Source organism: Elephantulus edwardii, unplaced genomic scaffold (assembly GCF_000299155.1).
Source record: "Elephantulus edwardii isolate Elephantulus edwardi_28Jun2011 unplaced genomic scaffold, EleEdw1.0 scaffold00085, whole genome shotgun sequence".
In the NCBI taxonomy this organism is placed as follows: domain Eukaryota; kingdom Metazoa; phylum Chordata; class Mammalia; order Macroscelidea; family Macroscelididae; genus Elephantulus; species Elephantulus edwardii.
In genome coordinates, this window is record NW_006399835.1 from 4,800,993 (window position 1) to 4,820,908 (window position 19,916).

The following is a 19,916-nucleotide window of genomic DNA, read 5'->3' on the forward strand; positions in this document are numbered from 1 at the left end:
ATATAAATACATGATATCCAAATTGTCTTGTTTTCAATATCTTGTGAGTAAAAATTAAAAATTATTTGTTTGTATAATGCCCAGTCTATATCTATTACTAACCCAACTGATTTTGAAGGGAGTTGTCCTACCAGTGAAAAGACCTCACCTCTCAGGCAGTCCAGATCCATCAGTAGCTTACTCCATGGGCGTAAGACAGTCAGTCTCCTCCCCTGTGATTTACAGTATAGAAACTCAAAGCATTGCTAGCTATGTGTCAGTTCCAGTTTTACAATCATGATTTTTAGTTTGATACATGTATGTATTTGGAATTCTAACATGTTATTGGGCATCAAAGCCTCATTTACATTTTTATATCACAATACATTTTTTCACCTTACCATTGTCCTCAATATTATCATTTGAAACTTACTCACTATACAGCCTCTCTTTATTATACTATTACTGTTCCTGATGCTACTGCTGCTACTACTATCACCAACCCATTACTATTACTGCCATCATCACCACGACTATATTTTTAGCTTTATCTAATGTCCCAGGCAGGGTTAGTCCTCAACATCAGAGCTTATCAATCAGTTGCTTGAGTCTAACATGAGCTCTTGATATGTTGAGGTATTGACCCCCTGCACCTAAAGGATACTTGCAACAAACAAACTTTCTGAGCACTGATTGGTCACCTCTAGCAACATTCCCTGCTGACTTTAAGGTAATCATCCCATACCATATATATGATAACAAAAACGTAAGCACGGTGTGACCAGACAGGAGAAAATGTTGCAAATCCCACCAACATTTTTCTCCCTTGTTTCTTTACTTTGCAAATAATAATCCCTTTACAATTGTTTATTATTAGTCAGAGAGTGACAAGACATAAATAACCAATTTCCTTTACTCGGTTTACTGTCAATGACATTTAACAGGGCACTGGTATGGGCAAGTCATCCAGACATGTGCCATCTCAATATCCAACAGTCATCATGAAGACATACTTATTTGGAATATCATTTCTGTTTTACGGAAAATGTAAAAGATAGCACTGAATAAAGAGGCACCATGCTAGTTACAGGAACTTGTGAGTTTTCAGAAAACAAAGGCTTATGAGGAAAGGTAATAGAATAGGATTTAAGTGGAAACCAGAAAGAGGTCAGAAATCATTAAATTGAGCACTGGTTAAGAACAATCAATATTCTACAAAGCATTTGTCACAAGAGGTTTTGGGATGGCATTTCTGAAATATGTGAAAGAGAAGATTTTATATAAAAATACTGAAAAGAGACATTACGCTCTTATGCATTAGGCTTCTCAGTATTTCAGTTCTATTTTTTTATTATATCTGATTTATTGTGATAGTCAAAAACAACTGAAACAGCACATCAACAAAGAACTGCCAGAAGTGAAGCTGGATTTAGACGGGGCTGTGGTACTAGGGATATTGTAGCTAATGTTAGATGAATCTTGGCTGAAAGCGGGGAATACCAGAGGAATGTCCATCTATGTTTCATTAATTATGCAAAGGCATTTGACTGTGTGGATCACAAATAACTGTGGCCAACGCTGAAAAGAATGGGAATCCTAGAACACTTGTCCGTGCTAATATGAAACCTATACTTGGACCAGGAGGCATTCATCAGAACAGAGCAAGGAAACACTGCGGTGTTCAAAATTGGAAAGGATGTACGCTAGGAATATGCCCTGTTTCCATACTTTGTAAACTTATGCACAGAACAGATTATTTGTGAGGCTGGCTATATGAGAAAAAGTGTAACATCTGGATTGGAGGTAGATTTACCAACAATCTGTGTTATGCAAATAACACAACACTGCTTGCTGAAACTGAGGAGCACATGAAGCGCTTGCTGCAAAAGGTCAAGGACTGCAGCCTTAAATATGGATTGAGGCTCAATATCAAGAAAACAAAGGTTCTCATCACTGGGCCAATTGGCAGCATCATGATAGATGGTGAAGAGATTGAGAATGTTAATAGATTTAGTTTGCTTGGCTCCACGATCAACACTCTTAGCACCAGCAGCCAGGAAATTAAAAGACTGTGATGGGAAAGTCTGCTTTCAGAGTCCTATCTAAAGTACTGAAGAGTAATGGTATCACTCTGGAAACTAAGGTGTGCCTGATACAGGCCACGGTCTTTGCAATCACTTGCTATGCATCAGAGAGCTGGACAATGATTAGGGAGGATAGAAGGAGAATTTATTTCTTGGAGCTGTGGCGTTGCAGAAGAGTATTGAATATACAACACACAGCTAAGAAAGCAAACAAGTTCGTCCTGGAGAGGGTTAAACCAAGCAAGGATTCGAGGCAAGGATTCTGAAGCTTCTTCTGACATACTTTGAACATGTTGTCAGGAGGGACCAGTCCTTGGAGAAGAACATCATCCTTGGGAGGTTGGAGAGACAACAGAGGAGAAGAAGACCCTCTGTGAGATGATTTGATTCAGTGACTGAATTAATAGGAGTAGGTGTGTCAGAGACAGTGAGATAGGCACATGATAGAGCAGCTTTTAGGGCTGTTGTACATAGGGTCACTATGAGTCGCAGGCACCTCAATGACATAACAACAATTGAGATAGAGATAATAAAAAGTCACCCACATATTATTGCTGTTGTTCTGTGCCACTGAGTCACTTGTGACTCATAGCAACTGTAGGTGAAATAGCTCTGAACCTTGCTCCAATACATCTACCCCTATTACCTGTTTCTGTGTCAATCAATCTCATTCTGGGTCTTCCTCTCTTGTGCTGTCCCTCTATCCTTGCAAGTATTAAGTCCTTCTCCAAGGACTGGTCTCTCCTGGCAACATGGCCAAAGTATGTGAAACTTCAAAATCCTTGTGTCCAAGGAATAACTTGACTTCACCTTCTCCAGTTCAGACCTGTTTGTTGAAGTCCACCAGCCACATTGTGGGAGAAAGATGAACACTTACCTTCTGTTTAATTTACTGCCTCTGAAAACCCACCAGAGTGTCATCTATGGATTGGTTCCGACTTGATGCTACACAATAACAGAATGACATATGAGTAAGACTCTGAGCCTGATTTGAGTATGGAGTTTGAGTCTTACTTGTATAAGATATTTGATATTTAACTATATTGTTTCATGCATGAATACTTATTTTTTTTTCTCAGAGTAACAATTCTTGGACAGTTCTGGTCCATTGCTGATAATAGGTTAGACTGCCCAAAGGCCATACATCTCCAGGAATTCAAATCTACTAATAATTCCTAAGGAGAAAGACTGGCAGTTTCTTCCCATTGCTATTTGTAGACTTGGAAATTCAAATCTAATGGAGGGTCACAATGTATTGGAATCAACTCAGTGGCAGTAGTGATTGAGGGATTGAATAACCCTTATATTTAGCTGAACCATAGTTTCTCTGTTCAATAGCGGTTGGATATTTGGATTATTTTCATTTGGGAGTTATAGTCAAAGCTGCCATCAACATTTGTGTAGAGAATTTTTAGAGAGTTGTTTTCATTTATCTCGGGAAAACTTAGACATGAGTGCTTTTGCATGAATCTTATCATCATGAATTGGTTTGCAATTAACCAAATGTCTTCAATTGTTTTGTTGATACCCTTTGATACAACAAAGGTCCTATAGATGAGGTATGACCATAGATAAGAAGGAAAATATAGTACATTGAGTTGGTAAGAAGGAATATACAGATCAACATACAAGGATTTGTACTAGGCATCTGCTGATATAAGTTCATATCCTATCACATGAAGACACAAGACCTAGTGTAGCCAACATGGGACATTGTTATCTGTGAATTAGCTCAGTCCTTCCCATATCCAACCAACAAATACCATTTTGTCCAAGGAAATTGAGAATGTAACAATTAAGATTACAAGGCATTGTTTCTCCATCTTGTATAGTACTAACAACGTTCCTAAAGATTGTTTTAAAAAGAAAAGAATAAAAAGAGAAAATTATTGGTTATATGATGCTTTTTTTAAATTCTTCCCCCCTCTCTTTAAAATCCTGGCACATTTTCTCATCTTGTCTGTAGTTAGAAAAGCATGTGCCAAAACACAATTTAGGAGATGTTCATATTTCTGGGCATTTGTCCTCATTGGAAACTGGAAGCAGCAGAAGTCTTCAATGAGAATGAGTACTCCCTTGAACTTTCCAAACCAATTTTATGGTATTGTTTTGCCAAATATTATTGTCGTCCAAAGTTTTAACGCCAAGTCTTTTGGGATACAATTTCAAGCAGGATGGAGCTACTTATCAAAGATTAATGAATATTGGGTGGAGGATGGCGAATGTTTCTCTACTTCTGGTTGCTGACACAGTCAAAACTTTGTATGACATTTATAAAGGAAAGCCTGCAGGAAAAAAGGAAATGTTTTAAGGTACAAGAGAACTCTGTTCTTGGAAACCTTAGAGCCCTGAATGGGTTTACTGATCTTCCTGTGACTTTCAGAGGCAAGTAAATTCCTTTCCCTGGGGCATATATGAAACTGGTAGCAGCAAGATGGGTTTTAGATAATTTAGTGATGATAGAGCCACTTTAAAGGATGCATATTGAGGAAAGATCATATTGGACAAGCAACTTGTCACAAATGCTGGTTGAAAGTCACCCATTAGTCACCAAATATAACCTATCTTTTATGACTAGAAGAAGGCAGCTGTTTGTGAGTGATCTCTGGTGACTGAAAAGAAGAAGTTGAGCATGTAACTTATGAGCTTGCTACTCATTAATTCCTTCTTCAAATTTTGCAAGAGGCACAAGAACTTGCCCTGAATTTAATGCTCAGAATAAAAGTCACAGACCTATGGAAACAGAAAAATCAGAAAGAAATAAAGCCATCTAGAGTCAAATACAGCAGGATGAATTTTAAAAGCAACTCTCTATTTCGTTAAAAATTTATTTATTCAAGTTTAATGTACTTAGAGATGAATTTACATTTTATAAAGAACAGAATATATTTTCATAATACTTTATAAAGAAAGCACTGCTCCAGAAAGGTCGCTTAAATGCTTTGACGATGTCAAGTAGGTTACGTCCTAAATTTGACATGTTTAAGTATTAAATCCTTGTTCCATAAATTATGTCTTATGATTGCATTTTGCCTTTATATTATAACATGACATTAGATCAGAAACTTCCTAAAATACACCTTGCATTTCAAGCTCATTTTTTCTGAATATAACCACCAACAATTCATTTCCATCAAGTCAGAACTGACTCATTGCTGGCCTTCCAGAGTTTTGGGAGAGGATATAAATCAATTGCCTAGGAAGAGATTGGCCATTTTTTCTCCTCAGAGCTACTGGTGAATTTGAACCATCCCTTTTTATGTTGGCAGCACAACTCTCTATCAACCAGGACCACTAGATCTCTCTGAATTTGGTATATTAATTTCTATCAAAGAAATGCATGTAAGGTATTTCCTAAAAGTGAACATAGTGAAAAAGGTAAAGCTTTTGCTTCAGTGGTGTTTGTTGGACTTTTATGTTTGTTTTGTTTCAGAAATAATATTAAATGTTAAATGATTGTCATACAAAATTAAGGATTTTAAAAAATTAAGGATTTTAAATTCTGATTTTCTGATGTAGAATTTTTTGTTATCCAAATGACATTATTTTCCCCAGAAAATTTTTCTGTGTATCTGTCTCTCTCACTCTCCCTCACTGTCAGAACTCATTCATTTCTGACTCGCTAGTAGATCTTTGGAGGCTGTAAATTGCCTGAGAGGAGATTGTCCATCTATTCATCGGTGGATTAGCTAGTGGATTTGACTCACCTGCCTTTGTTTTCACAGTACAACTAACTCCTTATCCATTAGGGCACCAGAGATCCCCATTTTTATAATAGTGACATAAAACACTAGACTATTAAAAGATTTAAAGTATCATCAAATTCAGAAAATACAAACAACGGTCCCTTTAAATGTTCTCTGTATTATCAAATTCAGATCATTGGAGCTTTGGTGGCTTACTCCATAGGAATTTGTGCAGCTAACCCAAAGGCCACTAGAGCAGTTCAAATCTACCACAGCTCCAAAGGAGAAATGTGGGCGTTTTACAACCTCGCAAACCCAATGGAGGGTCAGCTTTGAATAAATCCTGCCTTGATGGCAATGAATTTGAGGTTTTAGTTAACTCGGAAAATTCAAAGCAATTGCCTGGTGACCACCTGGTAAGTAAATGTTTACTGGAACACAGACACATTAATTGGTAGCATAGTGTCTTACTTATTCTGTTGTTAATTGAAAAATCAGCAGTTTAAATCAACCAGCTGGTCTGCAGGAGAATGATGAAGCAGTCTCTTCCATCAAGATTTACAGGCTTGGAAATCCAATGGAGGTTACCATGAGTAGAAATTTATACAAAGTCAGTGTGAGAGGCAGTTTTACACAATACTGACAGAGTTAAGAGTTACACTGAAGATGCTGTGATCCTTAGCTCAATATATACTATCTAGTCTTTGAGAAAAGACTTACCAAGGCCTGATCAAGTACATCTCTGCACTTTATGAAAAAACAAACAAACAAAAACTCAAATCAACAAAATATTTAACATTCTTTACTACTATTTTGGAGACTAGGAAATAGGTTATCATAAGGTCTTTAAATTATAAAAATCTTAAAATGTAGTTTTCCTTACATTATTTGCTAGAACTGTATAAACATTACTTTGTATTAAAATTTAATTGAGCTAGTGTGTCCCATGAGAAAAGGACACTGCTCAAATGGTCAGTCACCCACCAGCTATTCCTTGGTAGAAAGATGAGCAATCCTCACCCATGTAATTTATAGCCATGGAAAACCTGCGAGAGGATAAGCTATGCATCAGCTCCAACTCAGAATGAAATAACAAATAATGATGATGTAAGTTCTGGTTGCCTGTTGTTGTTGTTATGTACCATTGGGTCAGAACTGATCCATAGATAACCCTCTGGTGGACTTTCAGAAGCAGTTAATCATATGGGAGGAGAGTGCCCATCCTTCTTCCATGGAGTAGCTGATGGATTCAAACTGAGTGCCTTTGGGATTGCAGCCCAGCTTCTTACCGCTAAGCCACCAGAGTTCTCTAGTGGTAAGGAATTGCACTGTTAACCCAGAGAAGGGACAAAGATGGGCAACCAACCCCTATTCAATGTATTTCCTCTGAAAACATGTTGGAAGGTCAGCTATGAGTCAATTCTGACTTGATGGCAATGAGTTGAATTGCTGAATGAATTTACTTTTCAAACAATAAAATGTATCATTTTAAGTATTGTGTTTTAAATATTATGTTTGATGAGTATGTTGTCATTGTCATTATGTGCCATCAAGTCACCTGGGACTCATAGCAACCCTGTGTACAATAGCTTTGAACTCTGTCTTGTCTTGAACCTATCTTATTATCTCCAACACACCAATCCCTCATCCATGGTCTTCCTCTCCTGTGCTGTCCCTCCACCCTTCCAAACATAATGTCCTTCTCCAAAGACAGGTTTCTGCTAATGTGTCCAAAGTAAGTGAAACAGAGCTTCAAAATCCTTGGCTTCAGGACAGACCTGATTTTGGGGTTCGTTTTAATGCTGTTGCTGGTTACTTTGGTCCATCCTGATTTTTGTGGCATCTCTGTTAAGAAGGACCTCCCTCAGTAGTTCCTGTAACACTGATCTTTTTTTTACAAACTCCCTTAAGTTTCTACTTTTCTGAAAATATCTTGATTTCTCTGTCATACGTGAAAGACTGTTTTGCTGGGTACAGTATTCTTGTTATATTCTTTGAGTGTTTGATACATGTCATTCCACTGACTTCTTGCTCACATCGTTTCTGCTGAGAAATTGGCATTTAATCTTATTTGATCTCCCTTATAAGTTACTCATCTTAGCTGCTTTCAGAATGTGTTCCTTATCTTTGATTCTAGCAAATTTGGCTATAATATGCCTTGGTGTTTTTCTTTTGGGGTCTATTGTTTATAGTGTTGACTCAGCTTCTTGTATATATATTCTCTCACTGCATATAAAGTTTTCTTCTAGTAATTCTTCCACAACTTTCTCATTGCCTTTACTTGCTACTTCCTATTCTGGGATGTCAGTTATGCACATGTGAGTCCTCTTAATGGTTTCCCACATTATTCTTAGGCTACCTTCTTTTTCCTTTCTTCCTGATTCTGTGTTCTGCTCTAACAAATCAATGCTTAGAATTCCATCTTCTATTTTGCTGGTTCTGCATTTCTTTCTTCAACTCTGTTCATATGTCTCTCCAGCATGTTGGCAGCATCTGAAAAATTGGTCCTCATATTCTGGATTGTGTTTTCTTGTTTTTCAATAACCTCTAATGTCTCATTTGTTTTATCCTGCATTTTCTTGGACTTTTTCTTTTTTTTTTAAGTTCCTCTTGGGTTTTGAGCCTGGCAATTCTTTGAGTTTGTCTTTCACCAGTGAAAATACTCAATCATTGTTTTGTCAGAAAGTTCCATCAAACTTCCTGCCTTCAGGAAATCCATTGATTCTGTATTTGGATCACTTTTGTGGGGTGACATCTTATTTTGGTTGTGGTAGAGTTTTTAAGTCTTGTGGCTTGAGCAGGTTTTGGTCTGATTACCTTGGCTCAAGAGTTCATGGCTCCAGAGGAGGGAAGATTAGCTCACTCTACTTGAATTTCTCTCTGTTCTCTTGACTTAAGGGAAAACTTGCTTCGGTTGGGGACCACAACATACTAGTAGGGAAGGGATGGATAACTCACCCCGCATTAGGTTTCTTCTCTGGTCCTGTGGCAAATTTAGCTGTAACTGGGAGATAAGCTACTTATGTTCCTTTCTCTCTTTTCCTGCAGTTAAGTTCTGTGGTGTGAGTGGCTTGTTGTTTTCTGATTACAGGTCTCTCTCCTTAAGTCTATTGTCTTTCTTGGTTTGTGGAATGGTTCAGACAGATTTCCCAACTTCTTCACCACTCTGAAGAAAGGACTTTGTCTTTGTACTTTCTGCTCCAGGACCTTATTCTGACATTTGCTGGTGGCTGGAGCCTTCAAGTTTAAGCATATGGCTGGCACAGCATGATGATGTCCCAGATGAAAGCATATCTTGTCTGGATCCTGAATGGTGTGGTTTTTGGGTCCACAGCTAGGCAGGTTCCAAAGGGTCCAACACTCAAGTGCTGGCTCTGGGAGGGGACAAGGATGCCGAGGTGGTTTTCAGGAAGGAAATGGTGTCACCTGTAGAGATGGCCTATGAATTAGTTTGTTTCTTATAAAAGGTTATTTGTAGTGAATAAATCATTGATTGTATAGAATTCTATCATTCTATTTCAAGCCTCATTTCTGTCACCAAATCCATATTTTCTGACTATCAGTCCTTTCCTATTTCCAACTTTTGCATTCCAGTCACCTATTATTATGAATGCATCTTGCTTGCATATTTGATCCATTTCTGACTGCAAAAGTTGCCTGAAGTCATCTATTTCCCTCTCTTTCACTCTGGTTATTGGTGCATATATTTGAACAATAGTGGTATCAACAGGTTTCCCTTGTATATGTATGGTGTGGCATCCACTTCCAAAATAGCTTGCCTCCAGAAACTCTATGAACTTGGAGAAACTATGAAAGTTATACAAGTGTTCTGGTCTTTCGTTCATACGGTCGGTATGAGTCATCTATGACTCGACAGCACTTAACAACATCAACATAGAGAGAATTCTGTTGGCCTAGTAGACAGAAAGTGATGATACCAAGCCGAAACTGGTTGATTTTAATCTGTGGCCATTAGGCCTGGTTTTAATTGTTTTTGGTCAAACATTCTTCTAAGCAGTGTAGATAGCGCTGGTTTATCCATTTGCTGTATAGAGGTAACTTGTGGTGGCTGTGACGCTAAACATTGTGACACTGATGTGTCAAATACGGCAGTGGTCAAATGGTGGACAGTGTTTAGTGGAGCTCCCCGATTAAAACAATCTTGGATCAGGAGTGGCATCCACTTCTAAAATAGCTTGCCTCCAGAACCGCTATGAACGTGGAGAAACAATGAAAGTTATACAAGTGTTCAGGTCTTCCATTCATAGGGTCACTATGAGTCGTCTATAACTCTAGAGCACTTAACAACACCACCAATGTATGGATATTATCCTGTCATTCACAACATTGTATTTCAAGAGGGATCTATACACTCTTATAATTACCATCACAATTAAAGTATAGAAAATTTCCATACGCCAGTTTCTCATACCCCTTGGCTAATGTTTTTGGTATATGCTGTTGAGTCAGAAAAGACTTCTAGCTAACTCTCCAGGAGGTTTTCAGAACCAATAAATCACACGAATGAAGACTGCTCATCCTTACCCTGTGGAGTAGCTGGTGGATTCACATACCTGATAACCCCAGAAGATTATTGATCTGCTTTCAGTCACCATGATTAATTCTTTCTCTTCTATCAATTCATCTAAATGGAATAATGTAATTGTGTCTGTCTTCTTTCACTCTGAGCAATAATTTTTTTAGACTCATCCTTGTTGAGCAGGTATTCATATGTTAGTTTTGTTCTATTTTATTGCTGATAGCATTTATTGTGTGGATTCAATACAATTTGTTTGCCCTTTCCATGTATTAGTGAATATTTTATTATTTCTAATTTTTAGCTAATATGAATAACATTGTACAAATATTCATATAAAATCTCTCTGAGGACATATATTCTCTCTTTTTTCAACCTTTTTTATTCAACAATTCACACATATTTAACTCTTGGCATTGATTGCAAATCTCTACAATGTAATAGCACTCATTCTCCCCATTTCCTCCCATTATGCCTGGGAAAATGCTATCACTTTAATCTTTTATGGATGATTGTGTTAAGGTGTGGGTACCTCCCTGCTGTTTATTGTTCATCTTATAGGCCTTTTGTTCAAATGAAAATTGAGACTCTGATAAATTCAATTCAGGCTTGAAGAGTCTCAGTAAACCATAGTCTGGAAGTGGGATAAGGGATATTTCAACAGTCTCTGTCAGACCAGTAAGCCTGGTCTTTTCTTTTATTTTTTCTTTCATCCTCGCTTGAGGATGAAACTGTGGACAGAAAGTCACCGGCACTGAAGACATAATACGGACGGGGCCAGAGCCCTCTCCCTTTGCCTCCATACATAGCAGGGACCAGGACCAAAGCCTGGTCTTTTTTATTAGCTTCATTTTATTCTACCTTTTTCTCTTACTCTATTCAGAATTTCCTATTATGATCCCTTTTAGAGGTCCCATTAGTCATAACCAGGAACCATATACTCTTGGTCTCTGGGTTGTGGAAGTTGGTTTCTCTATATTAAATTACAAAAAGTGAAATGCAAATTTTAAAAGTCAGCTGTTGTTTTAAGAGCCTTTTCTACATTTCTTTCCTGGCAAGAATTTCTTCTTCAAATTCTCAGCAAGCCTTCACATCACATCAAGCCTATGTTCCCATTGGTGTCAATTCTTACTTATTTAAAGTAGAATGAGATAAAATGAATATATCAATCTATATAAAAAGTCATAAAAAAATGTAGTTCCAAAAAGTTTCTATTTCTGTTTTCTAGGACTCAAACTCCTTACCATGGAGTCAGAATGGGTTCATAACAGATTCTCTAGCAAGTTTTTAAAGGCTATGGAATGGCATGTGAGGAGATTTCCTGTATTTCTCCTGCAGAGCTACTGGTGAATTCAATCTGTGTGCACAGTTTTGTGGGTGGAGGGAGAAGGTGAAGGAAATTGTAGGGATTGGCAGGGACCTGAAAAGACAGGGTAATGATGAGCAAAGTCCAATATTGATTGACTTTATAAAACTTAATGCATGGCAATGATTGCATGAAAAACAATATGAATGAAAAATAGTGGAAGTACAGTGTATTCAAACTTTGTGGGGGAAAAACATATTAAAAACAAACAAACAAACACAACTACCTGAGAGGTACCTCCTTCAGGGTAGCAGCATGATTCCCTGCAGGCTATTCCATCAAATACCCCGTAACTGGTATACTGGATTCAGACTTTTGGCCTTCTAACCCAAAAGTTTTCATGCACCACTGTAAGTTAAAGCAATCATTTTGTTGTAATAAGTACTGTTACAGTGGTATATCAATCTGCATTATTATTTTAAGGGTGTTTCTATAGTGAAGCCATGGAAAATAGAGATAATATCCCTCCCTGGTACACAAGACAGTTTGTATATTTTCTAGCAAATAATAAAATTATATTTGCTTTTGATGATATCTATCATCTAGCTCTATCTATCTATCTATCATCTATCTATCTATCTATCTATCTATCTATCTATCTATCTATCTATCTATATCTCTATTATCTATCTATCTCTAGTATCATCCATCTATCTCTATTATCTATCTATCTCTCTGTCTATCTACCTACCTACCTACTTTTGAAGATCTGGTGGTCTAGTGGCAAGAAGCTGTGCTGCAATTCAGAAGGCCACTAGCTGCTCTCCAGGAGAAGAATGTACAATCTCCTCCCATGTGATTAACTACCTCTGAAAGACTGCCAGAGGGTCAGTTATGGGTCAGTTCTGACTCAATAGTACACAACATCTGTGTGTGTGTGTGTGTGTGTTATACATATACTCTTCTAAATGGTATATAGCACTGGTCTGTACAGAGCTAACTCATGGTTGCTGTGATGCTAAACACTGTGACACTTATGTGTCAAATGCAGTAATGATTACCCAAGGTGGACAGTGTTTGGTGGAGCTTCCCAATTAAAACAAGCTTGGAAACAGGAGTGCCATCCACTTCCAAAATGGCTTGCCTCCTGAAACTCTATGAACAATGCTCAGGTCTTTCATTCATAGGGTCTCTCTGAGTTGTCTACAACTCGACGTCACTTAATAACAACAATAATAATATACATATATAGCTCCTGAATGAAATGAATTGACACAGTGACTGTGACAGTCAAGTTAATTGTGTCAGACAGTGAGGTTAGTTCAGGATAGGACAAGATTCAGAGCTGTTCATAGGATCACTATGAGTCGAAGATTTCTCAGTGGCATATAACAGTAACAACAATGAAATGTAGTTTCTCTTTGTTTTCTAATTTTTCTTCATCTCTTTAGGTTAATTTTCTTTTTTCTTGGTTCCCATGTCTTAGTTTTTCATATCTAACATTTTTGCTGGTACATATCAACTCCATATATCAGAAAATTTGAAAGGCAGCTACTTAACCAACTGACTGGAAATGATGAAGATTTGTATCCATTCCAAAAAAAGATGATACAGTCGAAATTATAGAACAAAGTTATTGATATTACAATTACAGCTTGCTCAGCTCCACTAGCACACTCTTAACATCAGCAGTCAGGAAATCAAAAGACAAATTGGGAAATATGTTGTCATGGACCTCTCCAGAATGTTGAAGAACAAAGATGTCAGTCTAGATACAAAGGTGAGTCTAATCCAGGCCATGGTATTCGCAATTACTTGTTATGCTTCAGAGAGCTGGACAATGACTAAGGATGACAGAAAAAGAGATGCCTTTAAATAGTGGTGCTGGAGAAGATTCTAAAACATAAAATGCACTGCCAAGGAAAAAAAAAATAGGTCTGTCTTGGAGGGGGTGAAACCAAGTATCTCCTTGGAGGCTGGGATTTTGAAGCTCCATCTCACATAATTTGGGCACATGGTCAGGAGAAACTGGTCCTTGGAGGAGGACATCATGCTCAGAAGGATGGAGGGACAACAGAGGAGCAGAAGAACCCGGATGACCCTCCAGTGGGTTTGTAGGAGGCTGTAAATTGATGTTACTGCAGCAATGGGGGTTGGTGTGTCAGAAATAGTGAGACTGGCTCAGGACAGGAAAGGGTTCAGAGCTGTTGTACATAGGGTCACTATACATCTCAGGCAACACAAAAACACATAACAAAAAAAAACCCATACTATATTGGTTGTCCTTTTTAATTTAAGACTCATGTTTAGAGTCAATAAGACCTTGAGGAGGGCCTTTGTATTTAAAAATCAGTTGTTATTATATTTTGGAGGAACATTCTTCTAAGTGGTACAGTACTCTTCTGTCAATAATCATCCAAAAATGACTGAACAGTACATGTTTAGGAAACTGACCAGGGATAACATTACAAATGTCAGATAGATCCTGGCTAAAAGCAGAGAATATTACAAGAATGTCTATTGGTGTTTTGTTGACTTTGGAAAAACATTTGACTGTGCAGATCATAAAAAACTATGACTAACATTAAGAAGATTGGGAATCCTAGAGCACTTAATTGTTAGTGTTTCTAAACCAAGAGTTATTTTGTTTCCCAAGGAGTATTTTTATTGTCATAACTGATGAGAAGATGGAAAGCTGGCAAGTAGTTTCAGATGCTGCTATACATGTTAATGAGTAGGTTAAGTCCACACAACAAAGGATTATGCATCACAAAACATCAACCATGCCAAGAGAATTGCTGATAATTGTGTGTGGTGGATGTACTCCAAATATCTTCCAACTATATTATGACAAATGATAGGGACTTTATTGTTCTTAAATAAAATTATAAATGAACATTATTTTCCTTCTTCTATTCAAACTATTTCTTATCCTGTTTTCTGTCTAGAGTGGTAGCTAATACACTTGCTAAGTCAATGACTGTACACCATGTACCTGATGGTTTATTAATCTGTTACAGTAAAGATATCATATCTTCTACAATTGTCATCAGGATTATCTCATGATTATTTCTACTTGTATCCATAAGTAAAGGAGCTCTGGTGGCCTAACGGCAGGAAACTGCACTGCAATCCTGCACATAATTTAAGGTCACCAGCTGTTCCATGGGAGAAGGATGAGCAGTCTTCTCCCGTGTGATTTACTACCTCTGAAAACCCACGAGAGGGTCAGCTATGGATTAGTTCCAACTCTACAATACACAATGTCAACATCTGTAAGCAAGAGGTCATTGCTCAGTATACCTCTGTTTCCATCCTGCCTGGGCTAGTACATTAAATTGAATAGGATAGAGACCACTACCGCTGCTTTATTTTGTTTCTAATAATACTGCCAATCTCTCTCATAACCACAAATACTTTGAGATATGATATATTTTTTCATTTAGTAACAATGAGGTTGACTTTTGTCCTTGAGCATTGTCATGGGTATTTAATAACTAAATGACTGTTTTTCAAAAGCTGATATTTATCCAATGGGTTTTTTTTAAAAAAAATAATTTTTAATGATTTTCATGTAATAATACCAATGGGTTCTGGAAGATCAATTTGTTTATGGTAAATAGTTGCCCTGACTCATTTCCTCTACCTCCTCAGCAATTTCTCTGTAATTCAGAGAAATACAAATGACCTTCATTCACAATTTTTTGTCACTCTAAATTGCCTGAAATTGGTTGTGATATTGTTCCAAATGCCCTTCTTTCAGTAGGATTTCATCAATAAATTTTCACTGAGTCAACTCTATGCTAGTCATGATTCTTAGTTCTCTTCCACTTAAGGACTCAGTAAGCTTCTGAGTGAATTCTGATATCTAAATGTTTCTTTAACCTTGTCACTCATAACCTGTCCCCTTTTCCCATGTCTCATTTAACAGTCCATAGTTCTTTAGTTTGTTTGTTTTAAACAATTATTTTAAGCGTAAATCAAACTTCAAAATCTCTAGATTAGCCTTCAAACTCAACATCAGTGCATTTCACTGATATGATCACACTACATCTTCAAAGTTCTCCTTTCTATATTGAAGCCAATTACAGGGTGCATATGATTCCTGGTACTCTTGCTTCCCATTTAAATGAACTTGGTTATAATACTCAATGTTCTGGGTCTTAGTCCTGATCTAAGAATGGTGATAATAGGACTTAACTCAAAGGCATGTTAGGTTTCTATTTGTAAAGCATGTAAAACAGTATCTTGCATATAGTAAATTTTTGGCAAATATGAATTATTCTTTTTCAGAATAATGAAAACCTACTTCCAAGAATTTGATCACATTAGAGTTCTAATTTAATTGATGCTGTATTGTATTGTAGTCATATATAGCATCCTGGTGGCATAGTCTGTAGGGAGTTGCACTGCTAACCCAAAGGTTGTGTCTCTTTGGTGATTTGAATCTACCAGCAGCTACAAGAGAGAAAGATGAGCTGTCTCCTCTCATGTAATTTATAGCCTCCTAGAAACCACTGGAGGGTCAGGTCTGAGTCAGATCAACTCAACAGCAGCAAGACAGAAAAAGGGAGAGAGGAAAAAAAACTAAAGTCCTAAGGTTAAAAAAACCTTAGTTCCAACAAATTTGAAAACAGAATTCACACTTGAGCTCTTTTAAATTTTTGGTCTGGATCCCTGTTGCATTCTTCAAGGTGAATGTCTGCCATTGATTCACTCTACCCTGACCCACATTCTTCCATTTTGAGCTCCTCGTTCACTACATGCCAGCCCTGTGTCTCCCAGGACTAGTACACTTACAACCTAAGACAACTTAGCACGCAGCAAAAACATTGACAAGGCCAATATGAAGCCAGTCTTTGGCTCCTGAAGCAAAGCTAAGGTCCCAAAATGCCAACTGTGATTGTCTGTGTGAAAATTGATGAGAACAAACAATAGGAAGTGACAGGCAAAACAAGCAGAGACTTGTGTATTTAGCCCTAAAAGGAAAAAGAAATAAGCAAAGAATTCATCTTGGTCAGATCATGTTTGGAAAGCAGGTTGAGGAGAGTGCAATAGAATTTTGTATGAAGTTAAATGAGAAGCAGCCCTTTTGAGAATTACAAAGATTAAGAGCATGACTATGGATAAAATTTAAAATAAAAAAATAAGCAAAATAAATTAAAAGTACACAAATAAGTAAAATAAATCGATCTTATTGTGCTAATGAAACAGATATTTATACCTCGAGGACAAAATACCCATTTATGCCTCAGCTGGATTAATTATAAGTCAGTAATGCATCTTATAAATCAAGTGCATGAACCATTTATCATCTTCTGCGATTATAAATCAGTCATGCTCACAAAGCAGTTACATGACTTGGAAATGATTCTCTGAATGAATAAATCAGTCACTTCTAGATATATGAATAAGTGGCATGACTCATAAATCACATGACTATGTACTCATGTTTCATAAATCAGAAACTTTTATTTGTAATTGAAAATTTAAAAACACTTATTGTGAAAAATTTACTAGCATCAGTCCCAAATTCCCACAGTTGTATAAAATGATACAAGAAAGTATTCAAAAAAAATCAAGTTTTCCAATCAATGGAAAATTAGTTACTACCAGATAGTTTGGGGTGTTTTTTGGTTTTGTTTGGTGTGTGTTTGCAGTGGCATCTCATTTCCTGTATGGACTGCGGGGACAAGTTGTTGTTTTTGTTGTTATGTACTGTTGAAATGAGACTCAGGTCCACCCATAGCTAACCCTCTGGTGGGTCTTCAGAAACAGTTAATCATGCAGGAGGAGATTGCCTGTCCTTCTCTTGTGGAGCCCCTGGTGTATTCGAACCATGTGCCTTCAGGATTGCAGCACAACTTCTTGACACTAAGCCACTAGAGCTGTCAATCTAAGATCATCTCTAAAAATTTTTTTTAATACTTTATCTATAAATTACTTGCTATGCATGGGAAAGCTGGACAATGACTAGGGATGATAGAAGGAGAATTGATGCCTTTGAGCTGTGGTGCTGCAGAAGAGTGTTGAATATATCATGGACTGCTAGGAAAACAAATAAGTTCATTCCAGAGAGGGTGAGACCAGGCTGCTCCTTGGAGGCAAGGATTCTGAAGCTTTGTCTAACATACTTTGGACATGTTGTAAGGCGGGACCAGTCCTTGGAGAGGGACATCATGCCTGGGAAGGTGGAGGGACAGCACAAGAAAGAGAGGAAGGTATTCAGTGAGATGGAGTGATTCACTACCTGGGGTAATAGAGGTAGGTTTGTCAAGACAATAAGATTGGCACAGGATAATGCGGGTTTCAGAGCTGTTGTACATAGAATCGCTATGAGTTGCAGGTTACTCGATGGCACGTAATGATAAGAACAACATCTATAAAATACAGTTTTGAAAAATGCTAGTTATTTCTTTGGAGAATGTTTTTGAAAGTAGGTCATGACCCTATGTCATTATAAATTCAACTCATTGTCATGAAGTCAGAAGCAACTCATAGCTGACCTTCTTGGGGTTCTTGAGGCTGTAAATAGTATTGGGCTAAGATTGCCCTTCTTTCTCCAGAGGAATAATTGGTGGATTTCAACTGCTAGAGAGATCCTGCATTTGGATTCACAGTCCAGCCCCCTATGGCCATGAGAGATTCTGATTTTCTAAGGCATTGTAATAATATAATACAAAAATGAAATATTAGCCTAAATAATTGTCATAAATTACTCATTAATGTTCTAATTAACACATATCAATTTCATTAGTGTAATACTGCTTTTGTTTGCATGAAATTTGCATATGAATTGTATGTATTTATCATACTTATATACAATTTTCACACTATGATTATCACCATATTTTAGATGAGAAAATTATGCAAGGCAATTAATATTCAATGATGTGGGTCCAACCCAACTAGAATTCACATTTCAGTCTTCTGTTTTCTTCTTGCTTTACTCTGTTGCTTTCCATATATTTTGCTGCTATCAGAAGTTGCCATGTACTCTAAAATTGAAACAAACTCAGAGCTGACCCTCTAGCAGGTTTTTAGAGGTAGCAAAATTGCACTGGAGGTGATTATCCATCTTTCTCCTGCAAAGAAGCTGGTAAATTCAAACTATGTGCTTTTGAGTTGTCGGTGCAACTCCTAACCACTAAGCTATCCAAGTTCAGAAGGCCTAGGATATTTTTTACTCTTTATATAATGGTAAAATGCTGTGCTGCAATCCCAAATACACAGTTCAAATCCACCAGCTGCTTGGTGGGAGAAGGATGGGCAAGCTCTTCCTATGCAATTTACTGTCTCTGAAATCCTGCTGGCATGTCAGCTATGATGATGTGATTCTAACTTGATGACACTTTATAACTTGAATGACATTTTATAACTTGCTCTTGTTGTCCTTGTTATTAGATGCCCTTAAGTTGAGTACAACTTATAGCGACCTATGAACAACAGACCTGAACCCTGTCTTATCCTGTGCCATCCTCATCATCTCTGACATACTTCAGCCCATTACTGCCCTGGCTGTGTCAAATTTAAGGATGGCTATATCTAACCTCTATGAACTCCACAAAGGGACACCGTTCCCAGCAATAAAATATACAACACAAAACCAAATCTCATGAGGCCACCTATGTTTCCTATGTTCCCATACATCTTTCTATTTCTACCAACACTAATCTTTGTGCTTTATATGGTCCTAAATACATTGTGATAGCTCACAAATCACATAGAACCATATCAGGGAATTAAAAAGACTATAATTCAGGTTTGTAGTAGATAAAATAACTCAGTCAAGACAGCTTTCAAAATGTGCTCAGTGGTACCTCAGTCTTCAGCCTCACAGCATTAGTCTCTTAGTCTTGCCAATTATGGTTCTCCCTCCTCTCTCCATCCGACACAAACTTTGGCAGAGGCACTTAGCTCTGGTTCTGTGGGATGCAGTCCACAGGACAGTTCAGTCTTGTGTGGGATCTCTGGCTCTCTGTTCTAGCTGTTGTTATTCCCTTGTAGATTTGACTGGCTCAACAATGTCTGGCTCCCAAAACGTGGTACATTCTCTTGTTTCTTCTTTGTTGGTGGTGAGATTCTCTAGCTGCTGAAGCCACTCAATTTAATAGTGAGGCTAGCTAATTCCCTTGTAGATAGGATAAGACACCCTATTCATATCTTCCCACCCATCCACATGGCAAAGTCAAGCTCAATGGCTAGAAAAGTCATTTTGAACAGTAAACTCTTAACACTACAGAAATCTTTCCCTCTTTTGCTGTCCCTTTACATTTCTGTGATGTCTCTTTTCAACAATACCCCTCCAAGCAACAGAAATAATA